The 11,086-nt window shown below is 35.3% G+C and overlaps 1 long non-coding RNA gene across 2 annotated transcripts; it reads right to left on the reverse strand.

Moving 5' to 3' along the window:
- Positions 1 to 2,606: 2,606 nt before the first annotated feature.
- LOC111520231 lies at positions 2,607 to 9,569 on the reverse strand. Of its 2 annotated transcripts, none has more exons than XR_002724609.1 (3): positions 9,361 to 9,569; positions 7,407 to 7,548; positions 2,607 to 2,662 (listed from the first exon to the last, which is right to left on the reverse strand). It is a non-coding gene; the product is annotated as an uncharacterized LOC111520231 (long non-coding RNA). The 2 variants fall into 2 exon arrangements; XR_002724608.1 differs by lacking the exon at positions 2,607 to 2,662 and adding an exon at positions 2,963 to 3,217.
- Between the last annotated feature and the right edge of the window lie 1,517 nt (positions 9,570 to 11,086).

The raw sequence follows: 11,086 nt of genomic DNA on the forward strand, positions 1-11,086 counted from the left end.
GTCATTTTCAAACTACTTATTGCACAGAACATTTTACTTTATAAGCCTTCAGTAGGCCTTTATTAGAGTCCATGGTCCACCAATTGTGGATTGGTAGCAAGAAAAGTGCAGAGATTTCCAACTCAAGAAAATGAGTTTAGTGTATGACGATTAACAACTTGTTTACATTTATTTTCCTGGTTGGTGTCTTAAATAAATGAGTTCATTGAATGTCTTTATTCTTAGGAAAGGCATGCTGAAGTATTTAGGAGAGAGTTGTTATTGTAATATTTTCAACTTATTTCCAGAGGTGTATATATATACACATGTATGTGTATGTGTGTGTGTGTGTGTGTGTATATATATATATATATAGAGAGAGAGAGAGAGAGAGACTCTAAATGTGGTAAAATGTCAATTCCTGAATCTAGGTGAAGGATATACAGATATTCATTTTACTACTTTCAACATTTTTGTAAGCTTGAATTTTTAATACAAGTGGAAAAAGATAAAACAGTGTTATAAACCAAAAATAAAGTTCTAAGCCCCACAACCAACTGATGGAACCCCCTCTTGGCCAATGGATTCTGAAGTAAACCTGAAAATCTAGTTCGGGTCATGATGGGAAGGGGTGAGGATGAGACACGCCTCATTATACCCTCTTCTCTTTGAAATCCAGGCACAACTGACCAACATTAACACTAAAACAGAGATCGTAAGACTGACAAGACAGGCTTTTTGTAGCAATAAGACATCAAGTATAAGCATCACATGACAGATAGCAGGCCCAAAAAGAAATAAAGGTATTTTACTCCAAAATATATTTCTTGGACACAACTGGAAATGGTTTTGCAAAGCTGTCTCTTGTGGGGAAAGGCTTCATCCTGTAGAGAATCCCCCTTCCTCTCCAGGTCTTTCCTCTCATCCAAGAGAGACTTAACTAAGAGTCTGGCATCTTTTTAGGCTTGATAAGAGCTCTCAAGTCTGCTACAAGGAGGCTTCATCTGCGTGATAAAACCTGTGTTTCCACAACCCCTTATCTTAACCCAGGCATTTATTTCTATTCATCCCAGGCCTTCAGATAATAACTCTTTCAACCAACCCATTGTCAATCAGAAAATCTTTGAATCCACCTATGACCTAAAAGTCCCCTACCCCATCTTCCAATTGTCCTGCCTTTCTGGACCAAACCAATGTACATCTTAGATGTCTCTCTAAAATATAAAACCAAGCTATAGCCCAACTACCGTGAGCACGTGTTCTCAAGATCTCCTGGGGCTATGTCATGGGCCACCGGTCACTCACATTTGGCTCAAAATGAATCTCATCCAATATTTTACAGAGTTTGACTCTTTTCATTTACACTATAATGAGTAGAAAAGATTCCTGTTTTATATCAAGAATTGTAGTCCTGAGTGTTATTATTTTAAGCCAATGATTATTCCATAATTTTGTCTTATTTTTAAACATTTTCTCATTTTAAAATTATTTTTAAAAATTTTGATAATAGCTATTATTTATTTAATACTCATTTATTAGGAATTTTACATATATTACCACTAATCCTCACAAGAGTTCTGAAAGGTATGTATTATTGTCTCAATTTTTCAGGTAAGAAAACACATTTATTTGCCCTTGGTCACTTGCAACTATAAACGTTAGTGCCATGATTTGTGCCTAAGTGTGTTGAAATACAAACTCTGAGCTCTTCTCATTATACCACCTGATCTTCATGATAAGGAACTTAATTTGTAAGTTGGTGGGTAGGTGGTCCTTTGGAGGAGAGCCCTTTAGGCCAATTAAAATCTATTAAAACTTATTATTTTATGCCAAATGAGCAGGAAAACTAGTTCTGCTGCTTTTATCTGTATCTCAAAGTCTTAACAACAAAGTTATCCAAATCTGAAGATCTCTCCAAAACCTTCTTAGGAAGGTTCCATGCCTTATTTAATTGTATTAATTATCATAAGCAAGAGGTAATATACCAACTGCATGTTTAATAGTACTATTTCAACATATATTGATATTTGGTTGTTTCTTCTAATTTTCTAGTTTCAAACATGCATATTGTTATCATTAAGTGGCACTTTCTTCCCATAAGGCAAAGCATTAATCATTCATTCAACAAATACTTATCGAGCACTTAATAAGTGCTTATCACACCATGTGTGCATTTTATGGAACATTCTATTACAATCTTAAATACATTTTGTTCCCATTAAAGACAGTAACATTACACGATTTTCTTCCCCTTCACAATTTTAAAGTTTTCTGGCAGTAGCAAAGCTTTCATAGGATAGTTTTCTGGTGAACTATTTTTTAATATATTTACCCATAAACTCCAAATTAAACAAGAATATTTAAGTCCACAGTTCAAGAAAATTCACAAAGTTTTTCAGAGTTATTGATAAAGGCCCCAGGATATTTTAAAAGAAAGGATCCTGTAATCCCAGCATTTCGGGAGGCTAAGGAGAGTGTATCACCTGAGCCCTGGAGTTCAAGACCAGCCTGGGTAATATGGCGAAAACCTGTCTTTACAAAAATTAGCCAGGCCTGGTGGCACTCACCTGTAGTACCAGCTACTCAAGAGGCTGAGGTAGAAGGATCACTTGAGCCAAGGGAGATCTTTGCAGTGGTCTGTGTTTGTGCCACTGCACTCCAGCCTGGGTGACAGAATGAGATCCTGTCTCAAAAAATAATAAACAAACAAATAAGTAAAGGATCTTCTTGACTTTGGGATGATTTCAGTAGAGAGGACAGATGAGAGATGATCCCTTAGAATTACCTCTAACATTGTGTGCTTAGATATATGATGAGTAGTAGTGAGTGTAGGCATTTCTGTTTTATTTTTACATTATTGGGAAAAAAAGTGGATTTTCTTGAAATTTTGCTCATTAAGCTTGGCTATATGACTGCCATTGAGGTAAAGAAGCTTATCTGTAATGGACAATTTTCTCAAGCCCTGCTTGATGAAGTGAGATGCTGCCAAGATTCTCTTTACCATCAGCTCCAGGGATTTTTGAGCTCCTTCGTCTGCAGATCTTTCTCCCTTTAAATGCAAAGTTAGAGTTCACTACTGGATGTGCCTCAACTTGTGTTTGCATTTACTTAAGTTTATTTATTTTTTCTCATTTAGAGCTTGAATTGTAAACTCTGCTTTAGAAGTAGTACCAATCTTCTTTCCTCCCTCCATTTCATCCATCCCAGGAGCATTCAGAGAGCATTCTTAGAGGTGAATCTGTAAAGGGGAATTAAAGGCAAGCATTGATTCCAGGAAAGACAGAGCAACAACAGCTTTTGCTTCTAGGGCTACAGTGGCTTTGCCAACAGTAAGAAGAGTCTCAGAAATTGAGAAAAAATTAAGAAATAGATTATTTCTCTTGAGTCATGTCATTGACCACATTTCCATGCTCTTCCTTCATTTTTAGTTATGAAGCTTACCCTTTTCAATGACCTAGTGGCCTAAATCTCTAGGCAGCCTTAATTAAGGATACAATTTTCAGCTGGGAAACCAAGTTACATCAAGATATTAAGTTTTTTTCATAGATGCTAGTGTTTTAAAAAAATAGTTATGTTGAGAAGGCAAAGGGTCACTTATAGGTGATTTTCAGAATCAAAAGGATCCTTTGATATGCTTCTAGTTAAAACATGTTGGCAATTTTCTACTTGATAATTGATGCACTATTGAGGTCATCACTAATCATTAAAAATATATGGATGGGTCACTTATGATCAGATATTGGAGAACTCATTGTTATCTAGGTCATACAATTTTAGAAAGTCCAGGAAAATGTCCCTGACTCTTATTATCTGCCATATCTGACAGCAGTGATGTAGACATTTGATTCTATAATTTGGGACTTGTCCTTTCCAGGACTGATTAGTGGATATCCAAACACTGTGGATGTGGTAAGGCATATATAGTTATTGCTCTTTTCACCTTAGAATAAGTTACTTCATCTGTTGTCTGGAGAATGAATGGAACAAGACTGAAAGGGATTATATATTAATCATCACTTATCAGCCAGAGTGCCCTATGAGGCCTCTGAATAGAGTTGGGATAGATGGATGGATAGAGACATAAAAGCCTAATCTCAGCTTTGCTATAATCAACAGGGCATCCTTGTGAAAATCACCTCCCTTCTCTGGGTCTCAATTTCCTAATTTTAAAAAAGGGTATTAGATTAGAATGATCTCTCAGTTCCTGCGCAGTAATGTGAACCCCAAAGATCTGAGACAGATCTCAGCTAATTTAGAAAGTTTATTTTGCCAAGGTTGAGGACACACACATGTGACAGAGCCTCAGGAAGTCCCAACAACATGTGCCCGAGATGGTCAGAGCATAGCTTGGTTTTGTACATTTTAGGGAGACATAAGACATCAATCGACATATGTAAAATGAAGATTAATTTGGTCCAGAAAGGCGGGACAACTGGAAACAAAGGTAGGACAACTCAAAGTGGGGACAGGCTTCAGGGCACAGGTTGGTGAGAGACAAACGGTTTCATTCTTTTGAGTTTCTGATTAGCCTTTTCAAAGGAGGCAATCAGATATGTATTTATCTCAGTGAGCAAAAGGATGACTTTGAACAGAAGGGAAGCAGGTCCCAGCTTGAATTTTCCCTATAGCTTAGGGCTTTTGGGGGCCCAAGATATTTTCCTTTCACATATCCCCCCTTTTCTTTCTAAAAATCTTTTGGAGAAAGCATTTTAGAAGAAAATGAGCCTCTGGTTCCAAGTTTTGTCTGATCTTTCATGGCTAGGTGGTTTATTCCTAGACACATAAGTCCTGAGTTATTAGGAAAGGTCATGTTTAGAAGGTTGTGAAGTCTCATGTTCTATGAAGAGAAAATACAGAGAGGAAGGGAGAAAAAAAAAACAAAAACAAAAGAACAATCCTGGATAATTGATATAGGCCACATTACTCTGAAGTCCATACATTAGTAGGTAGGTATGAAAGTGGTTTATGTAAGTAAATAGGTTGCTATTATTTTCTTCTAAAGTTTAAGTTGTCTAGCTTCAGTTCACAGGGCTTTTCAAAAGCACAGCTTAGTTTTCAGTGACTGCAAATTAGGAAAAATGGGGGAAAAAAGCAGGGGAAAAAATGGAAAATGCTATATTGAAGAGTTGTAGCCAAGAAAAACTAGAATTCAGTCCAAATGGTAGAAAATAATAAAAATGGACCGGGCGCGGTGGCTCAAGCCTGTAATCCCAGCACTTTGGGAGGCCGAGACGGGTGGATCATGAGGTCAGGAGATCGAGACCATCCTGGCTAACACAGTGAAACCCCGTCTCTACTAAAAAAATACAAAAAAAAAGAAAGAAAGAAAATAATAAAAATGGAAAAACATTAGGCAAGATTAGAATCTAACAACAGGTGTACTATAGTTTTTGAAATGTAAGTTTTCTCTCTCCAATTTCCCATTTTTACTAAAGACAAATCATGGTAGGACTGGTTTGTTTTATTATACTGGGTCTAATTATTTGTATACAGTACAGTGAGAATAATTATTTTTTACATAGGCTTTTATTTTATTTATTTATTTGAGATGGAGTCTCCCTCTGTCACCCAGGCTGGAGCACAGTGGGGTGATCCTGGCTCACTGCAACCTCTGCCTCCCGGGTTCAAATTATTCTCATGCCTCAGCCTCCTGAGTAGCCGGGCTTACAGTTGTACACCACCAAACCCGGTTAATTTTTGTATTTTTGATAGAGGCAGGGTTTCACTATGTTGGCCAGGCTGGTCTCAAACTCCTGACCTCCAGTAATCCACCTGTCTCAGCCTCCTAAAGTGCTGGGATTACAGGTGTAAGCCACTGTAGCTGGCCTTACATAGGCTTTTAAATTGGATTTGATGGAACTGTGTTCTGTAGAAGGAGTCCCAGATGAAACTTTCTAAAGCTGAGCCAGGCCATGGATTTGTGCCATTAAATACCTATGAGTTCAATGATCCTCTCCTCCTGAGGTTCCAAGATAAACTTAGGGCTCCTGGGCCTGTTAGCAAGTGACATTCCTTACTTGCCACAGGTCAGAAAACATGTACAGGGACTATATAGACAAATGTATGAGGCCAGTTTTCCCAAGGGTCTTTTATTTGTTCCATAAGTTAAGTTTCATTCCTTAAAGAAAAGCACACCGTTTCAGTAAAAGCCTTGGTAAAATAACCAGTTTCTCGAATTGTGTCCTGTTACAAATGAAAAGAGGTTCTTATTACACTTATGCAAATAACTATATTGTCATAAGTTAAGAATACTCACAAATAGGTTCCAAATTTTGAAGAAATCAGGTAGAGAGAAAGAAATATGCTCTACATTTTGTTCACAGGAGTATAACTTACTCAATTATTAAAAGCTGTAAACAGCTTAAAAGTTTTGACTCTGAGAAACAAAGAATCAGCAATATTTTAACCAAAAATTTAAAAAGATTATTTTAGTCTTCTATTAGTTCAGTTCATGCAGTTTACTCCTCTTCTCCTTGATATTCATGAATATGTCAGACCTGCATGAGAGTATTGAAATTTTTTTCCTCTATTGTAATGTCACAATCTCCAAAGTTATCAGAAACCTGCTTTTAAGGACACCTGTTAGAGTTTTATAGCTGATTATAAAACCACCTTTTAAGGAGGAGCAAAACAAGACAACAATTGTCCATGGATGATGAAAAGGTTTTATGGCAGTCATAGTCAAAGACACAATTGACAAGGAAATTTGTTACCTCTGTGGCACACAATAATTAAACATAACAATTAAAATTATCACTGATAATGTACACTATTATAATTATTACTGATAATGTACAGTCATATCAGAAATATAGAAGTTTCCCATGATTTTGGAACATATAGCAGTAACATATTTATACAAATACACCCTAAAGAAAAACAAATGCCATTTCATATTTGACAATGTTTCCTGTGTAATTTGTATATCAAATAAGCCAAATTATATCATTTTTGGACTTTAGGGAACCTAAAGGTCAGAAAAAGACATGTTATAATTTGATTTTGGAAAGTTTGTCAAATATTAAAGGTTTAAAACACTTGATGTCACAGGTAATTGTACAATAAATCATTCATTTGACCAAAATGATAACTTAAGAATTTCAAAAAAAAGATATTAGGTTCCCTAAGGTCCAAAAAAAGGAAAAAACCTTCATTTTTTGAGAGAGGAGACTGAATTTTCCAAACAATAAAGCCCAAATAAAAACAATATGAAGCCAATTAGATTTATTTTCCCAAATTTTATAAACAATTTGTAAAATTTTAATCTTAACCATAAGATATAACTTCCATAAGCCTTTCATAACTTTTATTTGGGAGGTGGTAAATGCTTCAAGAAAACCTTGTTAATCTGAAATGGGCCTATATGCTGGTATTGCCTAAGTGTGCCTTTGACATTAATTATTTATTCATAGAGAAACTGAACTTACTTTAGCTCTCAATATCGGCCCTTCCAAAGTCACACTGCCACCTCTTCCTTGATAGTCGCTGGGACTTGAGGACTTGAATAGCTTTAATTTCTGTCTGTGTTTCAGGAAAGCAGTTTATTTTGATTGGCGTCTTCTACCAGACCTGAAAATGGGGCTTTAATTACCATCAGTGTTTAAAATTTACCAGGACTCTGTGTTCTTTTTAGACAGGAGTCAAAGCCCTGTAACTCAATTTCACAAGTACCTTAAAAGCACATACAGAGAGATACATAGATGTAATAACCTTAACTAAAAAAAAGATTAATTTCAGTTTTTTTTCCTAAGAAAACCAAACCATATTAATAATAATATGACAACTTGATTATTTAGAACGTTGGGGTTTTTAAAAAATAAATCCTCTTACTGTAACTTACACATACCATTTGTGACATGCTTGAACTGTCTGGTTTGTCCTGAACATCCCTCTTTCTTAAATAAGCAATCATTTTACTCTAGGACTAAATTTACCATACAAGATTCTTCTGTATATGAAATTATTTCTCGTTAAGCTTTCTTACCAAGAAAAAACTACTTATTTTTATAACTTTCTTTACATCTTTTTTATTTCGTGGTTCCTTTTACCTTGTTTTATACATGACCTTTAAATAAGCTTTGAATTAGATAAAAATTGCTCACCTTCTTTTTTAAAGGACACATCTTTTTTTTAAGAATGTTTTCCTACAAATATGTTTTTTTTGGAAAATACCCAAATAACAACATATCTTTTATTTAATTTAATATAACTTTAGATTCTAAATTATAACAAGTTTGTATACAAATATTTATCCTATTACATTTACCTAATTATTTCATTTAAATGTTTACTTAGAGTGTTTATGAAAACTGTGATAGTTATCATTTAAGTTATGGATCCGTCATTGCAAAATTATAATTGAAACAGTGAAGAAAATTTGACTTCTCTGATTCCATCTTGCTTTTAACCTTCAAGCTATCCTTGCTCATTCCTTGGTGTAGACTGAACTAACTTTGTGAGGAATTTATCGTTTAGCTTTAAAAACAGACTATAACAAACTTTACTGCCTGTGAACTAGACCACTTAAAGCCACAAGATTAAAAGTTATGATAATCTTATTAAATTCAAGATGTAGCTATTTTTAATAAACCAATATTATTGTCTTATTTAATTAAAGATTACACAAGCAAAGATCATTCTGTTTTGGCCTGGATTTATAGTTTTGTAATCTCTATGACAAATTTTGACACCTTAGAGTACTTGTCAGGGATAAGTATAAAATTGCTTGACTAAGAAATGCTAACAAAAATGTATACTGCCAAATTCTTAAAACATTTCTAGTATTATTTTACCAATAATTTTAAAGCCAGTTTATTTATTAAAGATTTTACTTAAGTCATGTGAACTTGAAAAAGCATTTTACTAGTCTTTTTTTAGTATCTGATTTTAATGCTTTTATTTTTTAAGCCAATTAATTAGAGCTCTTTCATATATTTTTAGTAGTGAAATATTGTGTACACAGCACATATATAGAAGTGTTAGACATGCCAGTAGAAGTACATCTTATAGATTCAGAAAGACTTCTATTTTCTTTCCTTTTGAAAAAAAACCTTACCCTAGGCCATTGTCAGCTAAATAGCCTTAAATTTGCATATTAAAGGAAATAACTCTGGTGAAAATCAGATAATAAAATTTACATCATAAGGTATGAAGAGAAAGTCTGGTGAGTTATAGGAAAATTAAAACAGATTTAATGGCCAATTAAACATAAAATTATAGAAGTCTATTTATAGGCCCTCAAATCTATACACATACACATATACATACACACACACACACACACACACACACAAAGATTCTATAGCTTTTACTTCAGTACTCTAGCCTTTTGATACATACACATTAGCCAGCTTGCAAAAATCAAAACATTTTTAAACATACCTGTTAGATCCAAACAGTTGTTTTTATCTCAGTAGAAATGTAACAGCAGATTTAAAACAGGCTGAAATGAAAATAGAGGTAAAGGGAACCTAGGAACTCTATAGTTTGCAGGTTGACTTCAGGGCACTGTTTCATTAATGTAAATGTACACAAAGACCATATTACTTCCATTTTACTCTGGCAAGTAGAAGTGCCATAAAACCTACAGAGTGCTTGAAAGCAGGTCATTCTCCTTGTTTTCTCCTAATTCTTAGATTATCTGTTTCCTGCCTTTTTTTTTTTTTTTTTTTTTTTTTTTTTGGTCTCAAAAGGAGGAACTGAGCTGTGACCTGGGGTTTTTGTGTGGTGGATTGATGCATGCTGCTTGTAGGCAGGACTCCATAGTGTGTCACCTCTGAATTGTTTCCACCCGCTTAAGTGTCTCAGTTTCTCTCTCTTTTCAGACCTCTGAGAGGGCTCAAAATGCCCGGTAATCAGCCTTATAAGTGTTTCCTGGATGAGCTATTTTTAAAATTAATTTTTGTTGGGGATTTTCCTGCAGGGCCACTGCATGTCGTTATAGGGGTCAACCCCTCAGACACTCTCACGAGGGCCCTCGTCACCCATGGGTGCCTTTCGGTTGGGAGGCCCTTTCTCTTCAGAGCTGAGAAAACTTTGTCTCTCATTTACCTATGAAAACAACAGTTCAGTTCCTCATGCAAATGCACACAGACAAACCTAACTGAGATTATTTTGGGAGAAAAAGCAATAAAGAAAATCTTTTAGAATGTATCACTGAACTAGAATTAGGATCCTTAAACAAACAACTTTGTAGGAGAAAAAGAAAAAACGACAGCCAAGACTGTCCTGTAAACTGTATTCAGCCACTTGTAAATTTGTAGCTCTCATTTGACATTATACACACCAAGGTCAAATCCTGTCACAGTGCAAGGTTATCTCTGGTATTCTCAAAACCATAGAGGTCAGGTCATGCAATACAGGAGAACAGAGCTTTAGACCAAAGAAGAATCTGCCCATGGTTCTTAAAACTCCACAAAGAAAATAGAACACCCCAAAAGGGGTGAGTGGCACCTTTGTTCTGAATTCTTTAAAGGGGTTCAAGTCATTAGAAGCCTTCTCTAGATTTTTTTGGTATTGCAGGAAGCAAACATAAAAACCGAATGTGTGCTTTTTTGTTTTCTGTTTTTTTTCTTTTGCAGCTGTAAGGAATTTTGGCCAGATTAGAGAAACCTTGTTACCTATAATTTTGATTTCTTACTCTTATTTGATCAACTCAGGTAGAGTTGATCAAACCTGATGGGAGAAAAACCAGAACAAACAACAACAACAACAACAAAACTCCAACAATATGATCACTGAGTGCTGTAATGGTAAGGAGAAATTAAGATCAGCTGGTTGTTAAACTTTAGCCAAGACAAAAACCCCCATTCAGCTGCTTACATAGGGATGGCTCTCAGGCTGAAGAATGCTTTCTGCCATTTTAGAAGCAGGAAAAAACTCAAACTCATCTTCCCTGCTGGGAGCGAGCTCAAACTCTGCCTTCCGTGGTCATCGTCATGGAAACAGGAAATCTTGCCTTCCTGGTTGGAAGCAAGTAAAACTTCAAAAAAAGGAGTTGTACAGCAAAATATACTTTAGATCTCGACCAAATTTGGGGATAGAAGGGATTCTCTAAAGGCGATGCTCCCAGACCTCAGCAAATTGTCCTATTGTTTTGAGTCATAAA

This window comes from Piliocolobus tephrosceles, chromosome 10 (genome assembly GCF_002776525.5).
Source record: "Piliocolobus tephrosceles isolate RC106 chromosome 10, ASM277652v3, whole genome shotgun sequence".
Taxonomy (NCBI): domain Eukaryota; kingdom Metazoa; phylum Chordata; class Mammalia; order Primates; family Cercopithecidae; genus Piliocolobus; species Piliocolobus tephrosceles.